Consider the following 21,883-nt stretch of genomic DNA (forward strand, 5'->3'; position numbering starts at 1 on the left):
CTTAGAGGTATTGTGTTAAATTAAAAAAGGGAGGGGGAGGGGGGTGGGCCCAGTGGTGTATCCTGGTGCTGAACATGGAAACACCAGCAGGTCCCTTGATGACATCAGAGACAACATGGCAGGGCAGAATCTAGGAGAGGCAGGGGTAAGAGGATCTCAGAATCCACTGGGTGAGCAAGTATCTAAAATATGCAGAACTCACTTCCTGGTAAGCAGGGGTAAACAAAACAAAAAAAGTAAAAAAAAAAAAACAACATGCCTTTAACGGAACCGACCCCAGACTGCGCTTGGGTACTTCCGTTAGAATACCGCTTCCCCGTCTGAACACCGACCACAGACACCACAGTCGACCATACAAGACTAGACGACACCAATCTTGAAGTAATCCAGGAAGTAGACTAGTTTATTTGAACACAGATACAAGATATATACATTCAGGGGACAATCCCCCCTCCCTGCATAATGACACAGGGCGGGGAAATTACATTTAGTGACAAGAGACACACAGGTATTCAAACTTCACACCAGCAGACAGTCCTATCAGGAGGGAGGGCTGCTGGAGAAACCCCCCACTAAGCTAATACACACAAACACATACATCCCATAATAGTTTGCTCCCAAGCAAGACAAGAGATCAATGGGATGCAACCACATGACATTAAATAATCCACAACCACAATATTAGGACAGATCACCCTGTACCCCTAACAGGCACAGGGTGACTTACACATAAGAGGGATATGGGGAGCTGAGACAGGGGTCTCCCCACCTCTCCAAAGTGAGCTGGGTTCCATGGGGGGTGGGGAGCTGACACAGGGGTCTCCCCACCTCTCCAAAGGGAGCTGGGTTCCATGGGGGGTGGGGAGCTGACACAGGGGTCTCCCCACCTCTCCAAAGGGAGCTGGGTTCCATGGGGGGTGGGGAGCTGACACAGGGGTCTCCCCACCTCTCCAAAGGGAGCTGGGTTCCATGGGGGGTGGGGAGCTGACACAAGGGTCTCCTCACCTCTCCAAAGTGAGCTGTGTTACATGGACCTCCCACCCAAAGTGACTCCCGTCACAATGCCAATTAAATTTTTTTTTAAAAAAAACCTGTTTCCATTACACGCCTTATTTTTTTCCCAGGGACAGTCAGGCTGGGGAAGAGAGCTAGATGATGCTGGACATCCTCCAGCCAGGAATATTGGACTTGCTGCAACTTCTAAAAAACGAAGAAGAAAACAACTCAGCTTGAATTATTTTCTCCAGATCAACAAACAGGCCAAGCTGGCCAATAAAAGTGAGGATGATGGGCTGAGACAAGCTATGACTTTTCTATACCTCAACAGTGAGCATGAGTAATGTACGGAGGGAGAGCGCCGTCCTCTAAATATAGATGATGACATCACTGATCTCCTAATAGAAGCTGTACGAGGGATGACATCGCATACGGGGAATCTGTGAGGGAAGAACACGACATTGGACTGCAGATAGAACAATACAGAAATGACTTTGGGCCATGGTCCTCATTCTTCTTCATCGGCCGAGGAGTCATCGACCCAGAAAATGAAGGGCCGGTGTTGAGGGCCCTCAAGTGGCAAATGCTGCATGACTTTACCATCAGATGCACCTGAGATCATTCAGAATTGATCAGAGTCAGACGCTTTTAGAGTCCTATAGACTTGTTCGGGGGGAAAAACAGCTCTGAATCTAAGAAAAGCCTGGAGACCCCCCGTAATGCAGGCCAGGAGTTCTACAGTCCACAAGTACAGCAGGTAAAGGGGGGGGGGGGTATTATGCACTCTGTAGAAGCCAGGAATGCAAGGAAATCTAACAAGCTGTTGGCTTTGAGATGGAAGCGCCAAATGACTCCTATAACACCCCCCCCCACCCCATCCATTTGTACCTGACTCCCCTATCCCACCTGCAGGCCCAGGGCCCACATAGTGGGTGACACTGGATAGAGGGGGAAGGAGACCAGCAAGCATCTAAAAATGTAAATCAGCATTGCTGTGCAAGCTCCCGCCACACAATCGTGTCATTCATTCCCCGAGATCTGCAAATGGACTACAAGTCCCATCTGCCACCACCGCAGCAGACAGACATCTGTAGGAGTTCCGTCCTCCACTCTGCTGCCGACTGCTGAGACGGGGGAGGGCAGAGACAAGCCTCTCCACGGCTGCATGGAGAAGCCCAGGATCTGCAGGAGGAGTTCTGTCGTCCTCTCTGCTGCTGAGACAAGGTGGGGGCAGTCAGTCAACAGTATCAACGCCAGAAATCACAGCATGGCAACAGAATTACAGACAATAAAGAGCACAACATAGGCTGTTGTTACAATGGTGCACTCGTGTTCCCATGATGACACAAACCTTTGGAAACCATGGAAGGTGTCGCACAATCTCTGATCTCCTAGCAGTACTCAGGTCACATGTAGTTACTGTGATAAAAGGGATAGTAAACACGGCAGTAATGGTGAGTAATACAGAGATACCAACAGCAGAAACCGAAAGGTAACACCGGACTGTCACATGTAACTCCATACACGGGGGAGGACAGGAAGGAGACCTCACTGCACACTTCATCCATGGTGGAAGATGAAGCTCAGCAACACGGCTCTCATCTGGAAGATGCCAGAACACCATTTCAAGGACATCTCTAGGCAGGTGCAGGAGGAGGAGGAGGAGGAGGTTCTACCATAGGAGCTGGACAAGTGAAGGACGTTCATACAGAAAGAAGTCAGGAACACCCATGTATGGTCTATAGTCATCTCCACACCCCCACAGCAGGCGGCCCTCCGCCCGCCCTTCCCCAGCAGGCGGCCCTCCGCCCGCCCTTCCCCAGCAGGCGGCCCTCCGCCCGCCCTTCCCCAGCAGGCGGCCCTCCGCCCGCCCTTCCCCAGCAGGCGGCCCTCCTCACTTTCCCAGCAGGCGGCCCTCCTCACTTCCATAGCAGATATCCCCATTCTTCCAAAGCAAATATAGTGCATTCAGAAAGTATTCAGACCCCTTCACTTTTTTCAATGTTGTGTTGCAGCCGGATACTACAGTTGTTTAAATTCATTTTTTTCTCATTAATCTACACTCAGCACCCCATAAAGTGAAAACAGAATTTTAGAAATGTATTTGAATTTATTAAATAATCAACTGAAATAATCACATGGACATACAATATCTCCCAGAAGTGAGTCCCCCCCTCACATTTGTATAAATATTTGATTCTCTCTTTTCATGTGACAACACTGAAGAAATGACACTTTGGTACAATGTGACGTAGTCAGTGTACAGTTTGTATAACATGTAAATTTGCTGTCCCCTCAAAATACCTCAACACACCACCATTCATGTCTAAACCGCTGGCAACAAAAGTGACTCCACCCCTAAGTGACAAGGTCCAAATTGGGCCCAATTAGCCATTTTCCCTCCCCGGTGTCATGTGACTCGTTGGTGTTACAAGATCTCAGGTGTGAATGGGGAGCGGGTGGGTTACATTCGGTGTTAATCGCTCTCACTCTCTCATACTGGTCACTGGAAGTTCAGCATGGCACCTCATGGCAAAGAACTAAGGATCTGAAAAAAAGAATTGTTGCTCTACATAAAGATGGCCTAGGCCAGTGGTCGGCAAGCCGCCTTTTGGCTAAGATCAAGTGTAGTATCTGTTCTTACCAGTGTCCAGTGGGGGTGCTCCCGGCCATTCTAGCTTTGCGGGGATGGCTGTTGTATAGTACCCTCACTGGTATGATGGGGGGCCGGAAGGCTAGTACCGGAGGGACAGAAACCAGGGAGCGCCATGATTCGTTCTGGGGCCTTGGGAGTAATTCCTCCGAGAAGACTGGAAAGACCCAGTACCTCCTGATTTGGACGGATCTACCTTGGTCTGGCCAGGGGCTGAGGACGCAGAAAGTCCGCAAACTCAGTGCCCCCTGAGTAGACGCTCTCAGGGGTGCCACTAGTAACACTTGGGTGTGGGACCCCACAGTGTGAAGATGGCACATGGTCACTGTTTTTACACTCTTTTTGCACAGCGCCCTAGGGACCAGGCCTTCTGGCTAGGACCAGGGCAATTTTTGCTACAGGCCTCAGGGCCTGGTCTGTGCACAATTTGGCACGGTACCACTTTTTTATTTTCTATTTATTTAATTTAATCACCTCCCACGTTTTGTCACTTTTTTCTTTACTTATGTGTGTGTTTCACGGATGGAGGGTGTGGGTCCTCAGGCCTACCCTGAAGTCTAGGGGGAGGATGTGTGGCTTTTTGGTTCCTTCCTCCCCTGATCCCTAGGGGGCTTTTCTTCGGGAGAGCCCCCTGACCAAGTACTGGGTATCTGGCTTTGGCTGGACACTAGGAACGGTGGTCCACCAGGCCTTTTGGCCAGGAGGACCAATTGGGAACCTTGTCCCCGTCAGGAGCTTCGTGCCCCGGGGATCAGGGTAAGCGGTCCAAGCCCCTTTAGGGGTAGGAAAAACACACCCCTAAGTGCACTTTTTCGTGTGGTGTTTTGCACTTGCACATTTTTTGTGAACACTTACGGGTTTTTTCGTTGTAGTTTGCACGTTTGCGGACTTAAAAAAAAGAAAAAAAAAAAAAGTGGTCGGCGAGCCACATGCAGCTCTTTAAACGCTTTAATGCGGCTCTTGTGTGCCGGGCGCCCGCTCCCCTCCCTCCTCTCTGGCGGCAGGGACTCTGCAGCGTGATCCAAAAAAAAAACAGCCAGGGCAGCGCGCTCAAATGCAATGATTGGCCAGTCTCGCTGCCACTCACATCCTGATAGCCAGTGATTGGCTGTCAGGATGTGTGTAGGCGGGGCAGCGTGACGAACGTGAGAGGAGCTAGGCTCCTCTCACAGTCCGCCCTGAAGACCGGAACGGCGCAGGAACACGGCGAGAGGAACGCACGTAGCAAAGGTAAGTGAATTGACACAGGGGGACTTGGCTTACTACTTGATACTTACTTAGTACTACTATATGGGGGATGAATTACTATATGGGGGATGAATTACTATAGGGGGGATGAATTACTATATGGGGGATGAATTACTATATGGGGGATGAATTACTATATGGGGGATGAATTACTATATGGGGGATGAATTACTATAGGGGGGATGAATTACTATGGGGGATGAATTACTATAAAAACTTATTGAAACTAAAAACAGTGTACCATCCTATGTATTTTCAGTTTTAAAAATGTGGCTCTCAAAATAAATTTCAATCGTGGTTTTGGCGAGATTTGGCTCAGTTGAAAAAAAAGGTTGCCCACCACTGGCCTAGGCTATAAGAAGATTGCAAAGACCCTGAAACTGAGCTGCAGCACGGTGGCCAAGACCATACAGCGGTTTAACAGGACAGGTTCCACTCAGAACAGGCCTCGCCATGGTCAACCAAAGAAGTTGAGTGCACGTGCTCAGAGTCATATCCAGAGGTTGTCTTTGGGAAATAGATGTTTAAGGTGCTGTCAGCATTGCTGCAGAGGATGAAGGGGGGGTCAGCCTGTCAGTGCTCAGACCATACGCCGCACACTGCATCACATTGGTCTGCATGGCTGTCGTCCCAGAAGGAAGCCTCTTCTAAAGATGATCCACAAGAAAGCCGCAAACAGTTTGCTGAAGACAAGCAGACTAAGGACATGGATTACTGGAACCATGTCCTGTGGTCTGATGACACCAAGATCAACTGATTTGGTTCAGATGGTGTCAAGCATGTATGGTGGCAACCAGGTGAGGAGTACAAAGACAAGTGTGTCTTGCCTACAGTCAAGCATGGTGGTGGGAGTGTCATGGTCTGGGGCTGCATGAGTGCTGCCGGCACTGGGGGGCTACAGGTCATTGATGGAACCATGAATGCCAACATGTACTGTGACAGACTGAAGCAGAGCATGATCCCCTCCCTTCAGAGACTGGGCCGCAGGGCGGTATTCCAACATAACGACCCCAAACACACCTCCAAGACCACCACTGCCTTGCTAAAGAAGCTGAGGGTAAAGGTGATGGACTGGCCAAGCATGTCTCCAGACCTAAACCCTATTGAGCACCTGTGGGGCATCCTCAAATGGAAGGTGGAGGAGCACAAGGTCTCTAACATCCACCAGCTCCGTGATGTCGTCATGGAGGAGTGGAAGGACTCCAGTGGTAACCTGTGAAGCTCTGGTAACCTCCATGCCCAAGAGGGTTAAGGCAGTGCTGGAAAATAATGGCGGCCACACAAAATATTGGCACTTTGAGCCCAATTTGGACCTTGTCACTTAGGGGTGGACTCACTTTTGTTGCCAGCGGTTTAGACATTAATGGCGGTGTGTTGAGTTATTTTGAGGGGACAGCAAATTTCCATGTTATACAAGCTGTACACTGACTACGTCACATTGTAGCAAAGTGTCATTTCTTCAGTGTTGTCACATGAAAAGAGAGAATCAAATATTTACAAACATGTGAGGGGTGGACTCACTTCTGGGAGATACTGTAATTATTCTGACCCATTGCAACAACATTTAGCTCAGGTTCCTCCCATCTCTGGAGCGTTGCTGAGATGTTTCTACACCTCGATTGGAGGCCACCTGTGGGTGGTAAATTAAATTGACTGAACATGATTTCGAAAGACACACATCTCTCTGAGGTTCCATACACACTGGCAGGAAAAAAAAACCCTCAAATTTTCAGCGATTTTGTACTAGTGTTTAAGTGTTTTTCTACCAGAAAAATGCTCTCAAAAATACAAAACAAAAGAGTTTTTTCTGCCTCTAAACACGGAGCTGAAAATATGCCTCTAAACGTCCTAATGTGCATGGACACATAGGATGACATTCGCTGCTTCTACGGCAAAAAGCCAGTGAGCATGCAGCCTAGAAGGCCTCACAGCTGACAATGCATACTGTATCAGAGCAAAAGCCATGAGGTCAAAAAAGTTACTGCCTGCAGAGCTCAGAGACAGGATTACTGCAAGAGACAAATCTGGGGAAGGCTACAAAAAATTTCTGCTGCACTGAAGGTTCCCAAGATCACAGTGGCCTCCACAACTCTCAGATGGAAGAAGTTTGGCACAATCAGGACTCTTCCAACAGCTGGTCACCCGACCAAACTCAGCAATTGGAGGAGAAGGGCCTTAGTAAGAGAGGTGACCAGGAAACCGATGGTCACTCTGAGCTCCAGAGATCCTGTGTGGAGATGGGACAAAGTTCCAGAAGGATAAACAATCACTGCAGTCCTCCAACGACCTGGGCTTTATGGCAGATTGGCTGGACGGAAGCCTCTGCTCAGTGCAAAACACATGAAAGCCTGCTTGGAGTTTGCAAAAAAGCTTTATTTTATCTCTCCGCGCCTCCCAGGGCAGCCCTCTCTCCGCGCCTCCCAGGGCAGCCCTCTCTCCGCGCCTCCCAGGGCAGCCCTCTCTCCGCGCCTCCCAGGGCAGCCCTCTCTCCGCGCCTCCCAGGGCAGCCCTCTCTCCGCGCCTCCCAGGGCAGACCACTCCGCGCCTCCCAGGGCAGACCACTCCGCGCCTCCCAGGGCAGACCACTCCGCGCCTCCCAGGGCAGACCACTCCGCGCCTCCCAGGGCAGACCACTCCGCGCCTCCCAGGGCAGATCACTCCGCGCCTCCCAGGGCAGATCACTCCGCGCCTTCCAGAGAAACCTTTCTCAGCTAGCGCTCCTCTGGGTTACACAGGTTGAAGAAGTCTACTCCAGAGCGAAGCAAACATACATTTTCATGAAAACCGCAGCAAAGAAAATTGCTTCTATTGCCTCTAGGAAGTGGATTCTCAGTGTTTATTTGTTCCTGTGCAGGCTGATCTGTCAGAAGATGGAGAATTACTGGCCTGAAGGTGTGATAAACACACAAGGTAGAAGTCCATGCCACGTGCTTTATATAAAATCTTCCACTGCACCGCCTGAGAGCTCTGGGATGGCTACGTGTTCAGAATGCAAAGCTCAACACTGCTTTATACCCGGATTACACCATCGCATTGTAGTAACATTGGTGCTATGCAATGCCGGCCATTGTAAATGGTATGCCAACAAACCTTGCCGATGGACACGCATCGACGCACACAACGCATGGTAGTGTTATAATTCACCTCATTACAAAAGAATAGTACATGCAACACCTGTGTGTGTTTGGCAGCCCATTCAAATGGATAGTACTCTGTGCACCTCTATGCAGTGCAGGCAGATCACAGCTGGCGACAGGATGCTGTACATACCTTCCTGAATACATCACAGCCCCCTCAGCACTCCTCTCAAGAGCCCTCGGGCCTGATGCAAGCAGTGAGCGAGGAGTTATGTACATATCAAAATCAGTCTGGAGGAGTGGGGGTGACTAGGCAGGCACCACTTGAATCCAGACCACCCGAGGCAACACCCACATGTGAAGCTGAACCTTCAAGATGGGAAAGAACAGAAATCCACTGAGAAGTTGAGGATCAATAGAGCTCACTACCACAGGTGCCGACAGTGACCAAAGGCTTGGACGTTGGTCCCGACGAGCCGCGGGGTGCTGGTGACATATACTTTGATTTGGTGAAGCCGACCATCTTTATCTGGAGCCAATGTCTGAATGGAGGTCTAATATTTTCCAGGATGAAAAAGTCAACAATTTCAACGAAGTATTCATACTTCTCATATATTGGTGAACGAAAGCAAAACATGGCGCACTCTCTTGGTGCATTACCGTGAGTATAACCACATGCCGCCCAGCCACTGTACATATACGGCGGCAGGGCGGCACTGGCAGGCAAAACCACGTTTTAAAACGTGTGTTTTGTAAACAAATAGGGGGAGCGCCCGCCGCCCTATCTGTCCCGCCGATCACCGCAGCGGATGTCAGTCGCCGGGTCACAGCCGGTCCTTAGCAATCGGCGGTAAACAGTGACAGAGAGCACAGCTGCAGTAGCTGTGCTGTCTGTCACTTCCCTGCCAGCTCGAGGATGAGCTGATCGAGAAAGAACAGTTTCTCTCTCCTGATCAGCGGTGTCCCGCCCAGTACACACGCCCCGCCCCCTAGTAAAACACTCCCCTCACTCCTATAACCCTTCCCTGCAAAATAAAGTTAACCCCTTCCTCCCCAGTGCCATTAGTACAGTGTCAGTGTTTTTCTTTTTGCACTGATCACTGTATTAGTGTTTTTGGGGATGTCAGTGACCCCAAGTCAGTACCCCCCAATGTCAGAATGTCTGCCGCAGTCCCGCCATAAGTCGCTGATCGCCGCCATTATTAGTATAAAAAAAACCCTAAAAATCCCAGTATCTTTCCCGCCATTTGTAAACGCTATAACTTTCACGTAAACCAATTAATTTACACATATTGGGCTTTTTTTTTAGCAAAGACATGTCGCAGAATGCATTTTGGCAGAAATTTATGACTAAACTAGATTTTTGCATTTTTTTTTACTGGACATGTTTTATAGCAAAAAGTCCAAAATATTGTTTTTTTTCCCTCAAAATTGTCAGACTTTTTTTTATAGCGCAAAAAATGAAAACCGCACAGGCGATCAAATACCACCGAAAGAAAGCTCAATTTGTGGGGAAAAAAAGGATGTAAATTTCATTTATGTACCGTATTGCATGACCGCGCAATTGTCCGTTAAACTAGCGCAGCGCTGTATAGCAGAAAAATGGCGTAAATTGCAGTATCTATACCATAGTTTGTAGACGCTATAACTTCACACAAAGCAATCAATATACACTTATTGGGATTTTTTTTACCAAAAACATGGAGCAGAATACATTTTGGCCTAAATTTATAACCAACTTTGAGTTTACTATATATTTTTTATAGCTGAAAGTAAAAAATATTGTTTTTCTTCCAAATTTTTGGCCTTTTTTTGTTTATAGCGTGAAAAATAAAAAGCGCACAGGTGATCAAATACCACCGAAAGAAAGCTCTATTTGTGTGAAAAAAAGGACGTAAATTTCGTTTGGGTGCAGCATTGCATGACCGCGCAATTATCAGTTGAATTAGTGCAGCGCCGAGTAGCAAAAAGAGGCGTGGTCATTCAGGGGGGTAAATCCTCAGGAGCTCAAGTGGTTAAAAAGCTCTGAAGGAGGGAGTACGTCTCCTGAAACGCGTCAGCCTACCTCACCAAGGGTCTACCGGCACTTTGGACCGTCATCACAGACTCTTTATCTCTGTTTTTATCTCCCTTTGGTTTGTAAGTAAGCATTTTTATGCTTTCAAATAAACTCGTGTTTCGCCACGGTAATGCGTGAAGGGAGTGCGCCCTGTTTTGTTCACCAGATTTCCCGATCTTCTAAGGGCTGCACCTCAACGAATGACGGTTACAGTGATCCCAGTCAGCAGGAAGATTGGAGCGCTGGTTTCGTCGGCTCATTTGAATACTTTTTATATGACTGTATGTAATGCTGCAGAAAACTGCTGGAGACGGCAAAGATACTCCAAGAAACAGTCAGAGACTGCAGAGCGGAATGGTGGAGGAAACGCTACACAAGACTGATAGAACTCAACGCCAGTACAGCCCCCTTATAGGTCCGGGCTTCCAATGCCATGAAAGACTCATGGGCACCGAGGGCCACAAAACAGATACCAAAGTGCCACATGTGGCCCTCAGGAGCTGGTTGGACACCTAGGCCATAGGACATCACCCCCCCCCCCATACATTCATGTCTCACCTAGTAGGTAAAGATAAGTAATCTAGTAATACATCACAAGAAAATGTATACAAATAATAATCACTACGAAGGCTGCAGAGATGGAGAGCGATAACTACAAGTAACAACAATCATAACGGCCATAAACACCGAAGAGATTATAGACGATCGTAAAATGAATATACAGATCAAAGAGGCAGTGCAGCCATATCAGGGGGTTGAGGTGACCCTGCCGGGGGGGGGGGGGGGGTCACCAAGCTGGGAAGAAAGCACAATTATATATATATATATATCGCTCTGCTCCGATCCGGTTCCATATTCCCACTGTGTGGAATAGCGGCCCCCTCCTGTCAGCTCTCTATATCATCAAGTCCTGCAGTTATTAGGGGTGGGCAGGAGGAACCACAGCAGCCAGCAGGAGGCGCCCGCTATTCTACAGGCCAGAGGAGTGGAATGGGACTGATAACTGGAACTCTGCTACAGAGCTGAGCAGTATCAACCGGGCCAACAGGCTGTATGTAGAAGGGTCTGGGTGTCCATGGGACCTCGATGTGTACCCGAGATAGAGAGATATAATACAGACCGAGGATCACATGAAGAGAAAAAGAGCGATACGTATGTGACCCCATCAAGGTACAAAACAGTTACATCAGCAGCTTTGGTCCAGTGTTGATGACATCAGAATGACACCCCTATGACATCATTCAAAATTCAATGACAGGTGCATGTGACACCCCCCCCCCCCCCCGACCCGCACCGTCGCCATCCCCCCTCGACCCGCACCGTCGCCATCCCCCCCGACCCGTACATTCACCACCCCCCCAACCCGTACCTTCACCATCAACCCCCCGGCCCGTACCTTCACCATCAACCCCCCGGCCCGTACCTTCACCATCAACCCCCCGGCCCGTACCTTCACCATCAACCCCCCGGCCCGTACCTTCACCATCAACCCCCCGGCCCGTACCTTCACCATCAACCCCCCGGCCCGTACCTTCACCATCAACCCCCCGGCCCGTACCTTCACCATCAACCCCCCGGCCCGTACCTTCACCATCAACCCCCCGGCCCGTACCTTCACCATCAACCCCCCGGCCCGTACCTTCACCATCAACCCCCCGGCCCGTACCTTCACCATCAACCCCCCGGCCCGTACCTTCACCATCAACCCCCCGACCCGTACCTTCACCATCAACCCCACGACCCGTACCTTCACCATCAACCCCCCGGCCCGTACCTTCACCATCAACCCCCCGACCCGTACCTTCACCATCAACCCCCCGGGCCGTACCTTCACCATCAACCCCCCGGCCCGTACCTTCACCATCAACCCCCCGGCCCGTACCTTCACCATCAACCCCCCGGCCCGTACCTTCACCATCAACCCCCCGGCCCGTACCTTCACCATCAACCCCCCGGCCCGTACCTTCACCATCAACCCCCCGGCCCGTACCTTCACCATCAACCCCCCGACCCGTACCTTCACCATCAACCCCCCGACCCGTACATTTACCATCAACCCTCCGACCCGTACCTTCACCATCAACCCCCCCGACCCGTACCTTCACCATCCCCCCGACCCGTACCTTCACCATCCCCCCGACCTGTACCTTCACCATCCCCCCGACCTGTACCTTCACCATCCCCCCGACCTGTACCTTCACCATCCCCCTGACCTGTACCATCACCTTTGGTCGGGGGCCAAAGGCGATGGTACCGGTGCCAAAGACGACTGCACGAGTCCGGGGGATGGCGACCATACGGGTCAGGAGGGATGGTGACAGGGGTCCCATGCACCTGTCATTGAATTTTGAATGATGTCATAGGGGTCTCATTCTGATGTCAGCACTGGATCAAAGCTGCTCATGTAACTGTTGAGTACCTTGATGGGGGTCACATTAGTATTGCTCTTTTTTTTCTTCAAGTAATGTGATCCCTCGGTCTGTATTTTTTATATATATACACACACACACATACATACACATACATACATATATACACACACATGCAGAGTATGATGAAACTGGCAGTGCAGCTGCAAGGCTTCACTTCCTGCTTCCCTTACTGAAGATGCCGCCACCTGAAGCTGATGGAAGAATCGGCTCGGGTGAGGACATGGCTGGATCCCTGCACAGGTAAGTGTCCTACAGGATTTGTAACTGCTGACTTTTCATTTTTTGGGGGGACCCTGGAGCTCCGCTTTAATAATAATAATAACATCTGTAACAACTTCATACGACTATATCTGGCTCAACCTGTAATATAATAAGTATCTCCAGAGCCTGGCATAGTTATCATCATCATCAGCAATAACTAGGATAGCTGTGGAGATATATTATTATCATCATCTACAGTCACAGATTGGGTCGGACATCATTGTGTAACATGAATAATAATAATAATAATAAGTGCTACTAACAATCCTGACGTGTGCACCCGACACTGCCATACTCTATTACAATGATGTCTGACCCAATCTGCGACTGTAGATGATGATATTATTATCTCCACAGCTGTCAGTTATTGCTGATAATAATCCGGGATGCACCGAAATTTTGGTGGCCGAAATGTGTCGGACGAAAATCACCCCTATTGGCCTTGATGAAAAGAACATCGCCCGATAGTTCTCAGCCTTGCCTGAGAACCCATTCAAACGCTCCCGGCGCTGGGCATAGAGATGAGTGAAGGAAAGATGGCCGCCACTCATCTCTACGCCCTTGGAGGACCGGAGTGACGTCTCTTCCGGCACCGTGTAAACAAGGCCATTTTTTTTTGTAAGCAATACACCAATGATTTTCTGATCTAATGTTCACATTGTAGCGTAGAGATGTGGGGTCTTACTGACCCCCCATATCTCCCCATAAAGAGGACCTGTCACTAATTATGTCTTACTGACCCCCCATATCTCCCCATAAAGAGGACCTGTCACTAATTATGTCTTACTGACCCCCCATATCTCCCCATAAAGAGGACCTGTCACTAATTATGTCTTACTGACCCCCCATATCTCTCCATAAAGAGGACCTGTCACTAATTATGTCTTACTGACCCCCCATATCTCTCCATAAAGAGGACCTGTCACTAATTATGTCTCATTGACCCCCCATATCTCCCCATAAAGAGGACCTGTCACTAATTATGTCTCATTGACCCCCCATATCTCCCCATAAAGAGGACCTGTCACTAATTATGTCTTACTGACCCCCCATATCTCTCCATAAAGAGGACCTGTCACTAATTATGTCTTACTGACCCCCCATATCTCTCCATAAAGAGGACCTGTCACTAATTATGTCTTACTGACCCCCCATATCTCTCCATAAAGAGGACCTGTCACTAATTATGTCTCATTGACCCCCCCATATCTCTCCATAAAGAGGACCTGTCACTAATTATGTCTCATTGACCCCATATCTCTCCATAAAGAGGACCTGTCACTAATTATGTCTTACTGAGCCCCCATATCTCTCCATAAAGAGGACCTGTCACTAATTATGTCTTACTGACCCCCCATATCTCTCCATAAAGAGGACCTGTCACTAATTATGTCTCATTGTCCCCATATCTCTCCATAAAGAGGACCTGTCACTAATTATGTCTCATTGACCCCATATCTCTCCATAAAGAGGACCTGTCACTAATTATGTCTCATTGACCCCATATCTCTCCACAAAGAGGACCAGTCACTAATTATGTCTAATTGACCCCCAATATCTCCCCATAAAGAGGACCTGTCACTAATTATGTCTCATTCACCCCCCCATATCTCTCCATAAAGAGGACCTGTCACTAATTATGTCTCATTGACCCCCCATATCTCTCCATAAAGAGGACCTGTCACTAATTATGTCTCATTGACCCCATATCTCTCCATAAAGAGGACCTGTCACTAATTATGTCTTACAGACCCCATATCTCTCCATAAAGAGGACCTGTCACCGATTATTTCTATCACAAGGGATGTTTGCATTCCTTGTGAGAGGAATAAAAGTGTTTTTTTTTTGTTTTTGTTTTTTTAAAAAGGGACAGTGTAAAAAAAACAATACACAAAAAAAAAAAAAAAAAACCTAAAAAAATAAATGCTCACACGTAGTGGTGAACGCATACATAGACCATGCCCACATATGTAAATGGAGTTCAAACCACACATGTGAGGTATCGCTGCGAACGTCAAAGCAAAATCAAAATTTCTCGCACTAGACCTCCTCTGTAACTCTAAACAGGTAACCTGTAAAAATGTTAAAAACATCGCTTATGGGGATTTTCAAGTACAGTAGTTTGGCCTCACTCCACGAGTGCATTTGAAAAATATGTAAATTTTTGTAAAACTGTACATTTTGGTTTCGGTTTTTGGCCAAGTGCATCTTAAATTTTCAGTTTTGGCGCACCACTAAAAATAATAATAATAAAAAAAACAACTATGACAAGCTGTGGAAATAAAAATAAAATGCATCTCCACTGCCTATCATAGTTATTTTTATCAGCAAAACCTATGATAGCTGTGGAGATATTATTATGTTATTATATACAGTTAGCCCTCATTCACATCTACGCATTTTTTTGTGCTTTTTGTAGAAACGCACTACAGTCCATTTAACATGGTTTCCTATGGGACACCTTTACATCTACGCGTTTTTGGTCCACTGCGTTTTTGAAATGGGTCAGGAACTTTTTTTAAGCGCAAAACATTGCATTTTTCGTTCAATGAGACTTCAATGAAGATGCTGCATAAAATGTATGTAGAGCAATTGTGACGCGTTTTGCATTTTTAATCTGCCCAACAAGTTGGCCCAAATAAAGAAAAAAAAAAACGAAACGTGTCAAGAACGTGCGTGCAAAAACACAAAAAGCACTGCAAAACGGACAAAAAGAAAACTGCTTTGGTGTGAACCAGGCCTTATAGATTGGGTCAAACATAATGGTATAACAAAAATACAGACAGAATAATAATAATAATAATAATAATAATACTAACAATCATGACGTGTATACCCAAAGTTATCATACTTATTCTATTACAATGATATCTGACCCAATCTGTAACAGAATAATAATAATAATAATATGCATCTTCACAGCTATCACTGATAATAATAATAATAGCAATAATAGTAATAATAAATAGTAACAATAATGTGTCTTCACAGCTATCACTGATAATAATAATAATAATAATAATAGCAATAATAATAATAAATAGTAACAATAATAATCTCCACAGCAGTTATTGCTGATATTATTATTATCTCCACAGCTGTCATAGTTATTGTTGATATAATAATATCAGCAATAACTGCTGTGGAGATTATTATTGTTACTATTTATTATTATTATTGCTATTATTATTATTATCAGTGATAGCCGTGGAGATGCATATTATTATTATTGTTATCAATATCTATGATAGCTGTGGAGATACATATTAATAATAATAATAATAATAATATCTATAGCTGTGGAGACACATTGTTACTATTTATTATTACTATTATTGTTACTATTATTATCATCAACAATAACTATGACAGCTGTGGAGATAATAATAAATATCTCCACAGCTATCATAGTTATTGCTGATGATGATAATAATAATAATAATAAAAAATAAATAATAATAAATATCTCCACAGCTATCATAGTTATTGCTGATGATAATAATAATAATAATAATAATAATAATAAATAATAATAATAATAATAAATAAATAATAATAAATATCTCCACAGCTATCATAGTTATTGCTGATGATAATAATAATAATAATAATAATAATAAATAATAATAAATATCTCCACAGCTATCATAGTTATTGCTGATGATAATAATAATAATAAATAATAATAAATATCTCCACAGCTATCATAGTTATTGCTGATAATAATAATAATAATAATAATAATAAATAATAATAAATATCTCCACAGCTATCATAGTTATTGCTGATAATAATAATAATAATAATAATAATAATAATAATAATAAATAATAATAAATATCTCCACAGCTATCATAGGTTTTGCTGATAATAACAAAAATAATACCTATGGAGATATTTATTATTATTTTTTATTATTATTATTATCAGCAATACCTATGATAGCTGTGGAGAGATTTATTATTATGTACAGTTACAGACTGGGTGAGATATAACTGTATAAAGTTGTTACAGATGTGGGGGGGGGGGTCATGATTGTTGTTATATTCCGTCTGTATGTACATTATATTATATCTGGTGTAATCTGTAGATATTGATCGGTGATCACAGTTATGATTGTACAGTGACAGATCACAGGACTGTATATAATAATGATGGTGATGGTTGTGCGGAGATATAACGGGGGGGGGGGGGTACGGCGGTGGAATTGCTGGTTATAGGAGTTATATATTATAATACAGACACAGAGATCACATGACACGAGGAATATTATTATTATGTTCCTAAAGGTGGTGGAGGGTGGCGACACATTATATATATATCATTACGTGTATATAGGCGGTGTATATAGGACATGTATTAGGTGTATATAGGACATGTATTAGGTGTATATAGGACATGTATTAGGTGTATATAGGACAGGTATTAGGTGTATATAGGACAGGTATTAGGTGTATATAGGACATGTATTAGGTGTATATAGGACATGTATTAGGTGTATATAGGACAGGTATTAGGTGTATATAGGACATGTATTAGGTGTATATAGGACATGTATTAGGTGTATATAGGGGGTGTATATAGGACATGTATTAGGTGTATATAGGACATGTATTAGGTGTATATAGGGGGTGTATATAGGACATGTATTAGGTGTATATAGGACATGTATTAGGTGTATATAGGCGGTGGTATATATGACAACACATTATTTTTTTTTATATATATATATATGAGACCTGTATTAGCTGTGTATATAGGTGGTGGTATGTAATGGCGGTAGTATACGACACATTTTTTTTATATATATATATATATGGTATATGATGGCGGTGGAGGGAGATGACATATTATATAGTCGGTGGTATATCTGACAACACATTATTTATATATATGACCTGTATTACATGTGTACAGTCGGGGGGGGGGGGGTTTGTACAGTCGGGGGGGGGGGGGTTACAGTCGGTGGGGGGGGGGGGTTGTCGGTGGTATATCTGACAACACATTATATATACCTGTATTACATGTGTACAGTCGGGGGGGGGGGTTGTACAGTCGGTGGGGGGGTTACAGTCGGTGGTGGGGGGGGGGGTTGTCGGTGGTATATCTGACAACACATTATATATACCTGTATTACATGTGTACAGTCGGGGGGGGGGGGGGGGTTTGTACAGTCGGTGGTATATCTGACAACAAATTATATATACCTGTATTACATGTGTACAGTCGGGGGGGGGGTTTGTACAGTCGGTGGGGGGGTTGTACAGTCGGTGGTATATCTGACAACACATTATATATATATATATACCTGTATTACATGTGTACAGTCGGGGGGGGGGGGGTTGTACAGTCGGTGGGGGGGTTGTACAGTCGGTGGTATATCTGACAACACAGTATATATATATTTGTCTCTATGACACACAGAGGACTCCCCTGACACGGAGGAGGATGAAGATGATGACGTTGTATATGAGGGGGTGAGGAGATCTCTATCCCGATACTGATGACGAGGAGGGGGGAGGGATAGGACATTGGCCTCCCCCCGGGCCGGCCGGATGACCCCCCACACAGCCCCGGATGGTACATTCCTCCCCACCATCGCCCCGCCGCTCACCTGTGTGTGCGTCCCCGCAATGTCGTCCGGAGTCCCCGCAGTGTCCCGCTCTCCGCCGCCGGTCACAGGCCCTCCTCGCCGCCGCAGCCGGTATTAGCCCTGCGTGTGAAGAGAACCGCGCATGCGCACTCCGCGCTCCCCGTCGACCCTTCTGGTACAGGGATCTCCGCCTGATGACAGATCGCGTGACGAGGGAGGAGGAGAGCCCTCCCGGCCGCCGTACTCAGAGGCGCCATCTTGCTACTCCCAATGGCGCAGCGGCAGCCATATTGGAACATCGAGGCCTCCTACCTAGGCTGTGTTTTTCCGCCTCAGTAAATCACACAAAAAAGCACAAACAAGCGGCTCCACCCCCAATACAAAACACAGAGGTGTGAAAGGTGACAACCAGAGGGGTCAGTTATACAGCAATGGCTGGGACGTGGCCTGCCAGGCCTATGAAAGTGTCACCAGAATGTGATAAATAAAATGGTTCCTTATTATTACCTCCCGCTGTGATAAAGTCTGGCCATTCCTGGAAGGGGGGGGGGGTATTGGCTCATTTTCGTAATTTCCAGAATGATTAGTGAGGGATGCCGAAGCCGGGCCTAGTTTACCTCAGACAGGATTGGAAGGCCTCATTCATGGGGGGGGGTCCTACAGCGCACGCCTGTACGAGGGCCATGTTTACCCAGCGGGGATGTGCAGGCATTGGGTGTATCCCAGATGGTAAAACACAGCCTAGGTAGGAGGCCTCGATGCTCTAATATGGCCGCCGCTGCGCCATGTCAATCAGGAAGCGGTGGCTGCGCAAACACAGGAGCTGCACCCGATTCGCTGTCCGTGTGCATGCGCACCCCTGAACGCAGACAGTGTGCAATCTAGGCCATGCACCTGCACTGACGGCAGATTAGGAGCAGCGGCTGTGTGGGTGCAGCTCCCATGACTGGGACTGCCTGCACAGACATGCATGGAACGCCGGCGCACCCCTGTGCAGAAAGAGGAGAAGAATGTCGCCAGCACGCCGCGGATCTCCTACGCGGGTCCAAAGCTTTATTCAACGTTACAGCAAGAGCGACGTTTCGCAGGACCCCTTCATCAGACATGTGAAATGGGCCTTGTGAGGCTCCGGAACCTTGCTCCGGCTGTAACAGTTTGACATGGGCAGTTCTTTTCGTTCCAAATTGAAATTTGGACGAATGTTCCTCTATTTGGAGATTTGGATGTATCTGCATTCTGAATTACAACTGTAGCTGTCACAGCTGCAACCCTCAGCCCCTTGCTCTGTCCCTGCTCTCTCTGCCGTCTCTCATCCGTGCCCCTCCTACAAAGATCAAAGGCATTCCTAAAGGCAAGCTGGAACCCTGCTACCTCTGGGCCCCCCCCCCCGGTTGCCTAGGTGACTAGGGGGTCCGACTAGTTTTAAGAAGCTGATGTCAGAGCTATTCACCGCTGTGTAGCTGATGGAAGGGGCCCGGGCTGCGGCTGGGACCTTTTCGTGGCCAGGCTCGGCAGAGACTCAAGGCTGCCTAGGACCCCCCTTCTCCCAGAGCTGGGGAAGACTGTCTGCTAGACACCAGAGATCCGTGAGTACAAGCTCTCTGCCTGCTTCACTTGAACTGTTCTTGTGCTGACCTCACACCAACCCCCCCTGTTGGATTACTTGCTACAGAGACTCTACAGAGACTCTCCCGTGGCTTTCAGTGTTGGACTTTAAGTGTGTTGGTCCTTCCGTGTCGCCCTGTACTGGCGTATTCACCCTCCCTGCAAACTCCCCTATTCGGTGACTGTCATCTGTTTGCCTCAATAAAGCTTTGTGCGTTTTGCCATCTACTCTGTGTGTTCTGTCCTGCCTACGCTCCATCACAGTAACAAATTTAAACAAATCCGATATAACGAAACTAAATTCGGCCGAAGTTCGAAAACAAGAATAGAATAAAATAGAATAGAAAATAAATGAATAGGACAGAATAGAATAGAAAATAAAAGAATAGAATCGAAAAGAAAAGAATAGAAAAGCTTAGAATAGAAAAACAAAGAACAGAATAGAATAGAAAAACATTAGAAGAGAATAGAATGAAATAGAAAGAATAGAAGTTCAAAAACAAATTTGAATTCCAAAATAAATTTGTAATCGAAAACAAGAATAGAATAAAACAGAATAGAAAATAAATGAAAATAAAATGAACAGAATAGAATAGAAAATAAAAGAATAGAAAAGATTGAATAGAAAAACAAAGAACAGAATAGAATAGAAAAACAGAAGAGAATAGAATGAAATAGAAAGAATAGAAAAGATTCAAGTTCAAAAACAAATTTGAATTCGAAAATAAATTTGTAATCGAAAACAAGAATAGAATAAAACAGAATAGAAAATAAATGAATAGGAAAGAATAGAAAATAAAAGAATAGAATCGAAAAGAATAGAAAAGATTGAATAGAAAAACAAAGAACAGAATAGAATAGAAAAACAGAAGAGAATATAATGAAATAGAAAGAATAGAACAGATTCAAGTTCAAAAACAAATTTGAATTCGAAAATCAATTTGTAATCGAAAACAAGAATAGAATAAAACAGAATAGAAAATAAATGAATAGGAAATATTAGAATAGAAAATATGAGAATAGAATTGAAAAGAAAAGAATAGAAAAGATTGGAATAGAAAAACAAAGAACAGAATAGAATAGAAAAACATTAGAAGAGAATAGAATGCAATAGAAAGAATATAACGGATTCAAGTTCAAAAACAAATTTGAATTCGAACATCAATCTGTAATCGAAAACAAGAATAGAATAAAACAAAATAGAAAATAAATGAATAGGAAAGAATAGAATAGAAAATATGAGAATAGAATTGAAAAGAAGAGAATAGAAAAGATTGGAATAGAAAAACAAAGAACAGAATAGAATAGAAAAACAATAGAAGAGAATAGAATGAAATAGAAAGAATAGAACGGATTCAAGTTCAAAAACAAATTTGAATTCAATCAATTTCCATTATTCGGAGATTTGGATGTATCCACATTCTGAATTACAATAGTAACAAATTTAAAGGAATCATAAATAACAAAACTAAATTCAGCCGAAGTTCGAAAACAAGAATAGAACAGAAAATAAAAGAATATAATTGAAAAGAAATGAATAGAATATAAAAACAAAGAATAGAAAAACAATAGAAGAGAATAGAATGAAATTGAAAGAATATAACTAATTCAAATTCAAAAACAAATTTGAATTTGAAAACAAGAATAGAATAAAACAAGAGAAAATAAATGAATTGGAAACAATAGAATAGAAAAGAATAGAAAATATTAGAATAGAAAATCAATAGAATAGAATGAAATAATTATAGCAAACCATAATTTTTGGACTTTTTTTTAACACCCCCCCCCCCCCAATTTTTTTAGGGGGGTTAAAAAAACAGAAAAACCGCAAACGCAAAAAAAATGCGCAAATGCGGTTTTTGGACTTTTTTTAACCCCACAAAATTTTTTTGGGGTAAAAAAAGCCTAAAAAACACAAACACGGTAAATCGCGGCAAACCATAATTGTTGGACTTTTTT

The 21,883-nt window shown here is 45.1% G+C and overlaps 1 protein-coding gene across 1 annotated transcript in view; it reads right to left on the reverse strand.

Annotated features, from left to right (window-relative positions):
- Positions 1–18,472, reverse strand: part of LOC149456890 (importin subunit alpha-5-like) — a 117,679-nt gene extending 99,207 nt beyond the window's left edge. Inside the window, 1 exon segment of the mRNA XM_089684317.1 lies at positions 18,341–18,472. The gene's annotated coding sequence lies outside the window, so the exon portion shown is untranslated.
- Between the last annotated feature and the right edge of the window lie 3,411 nt (positions 18,473–21,883).

Source organism: Staurois parvus, unplaced genomic scaffold (assembly GCF_062004578.1).
Source record: "Staurois parvus isolate SC_StPar_1 unplaced genomic scaffold, SC_StPar_1.0 ptg000345l, whole genome shotgun sequence".
NCBI classification, from domain to species: domain Eukaryota; kingdom Metazoa; phylum Chordata; class Amphibia; order Anura; family Ranidae; genus Staurois; species Staurois parvus.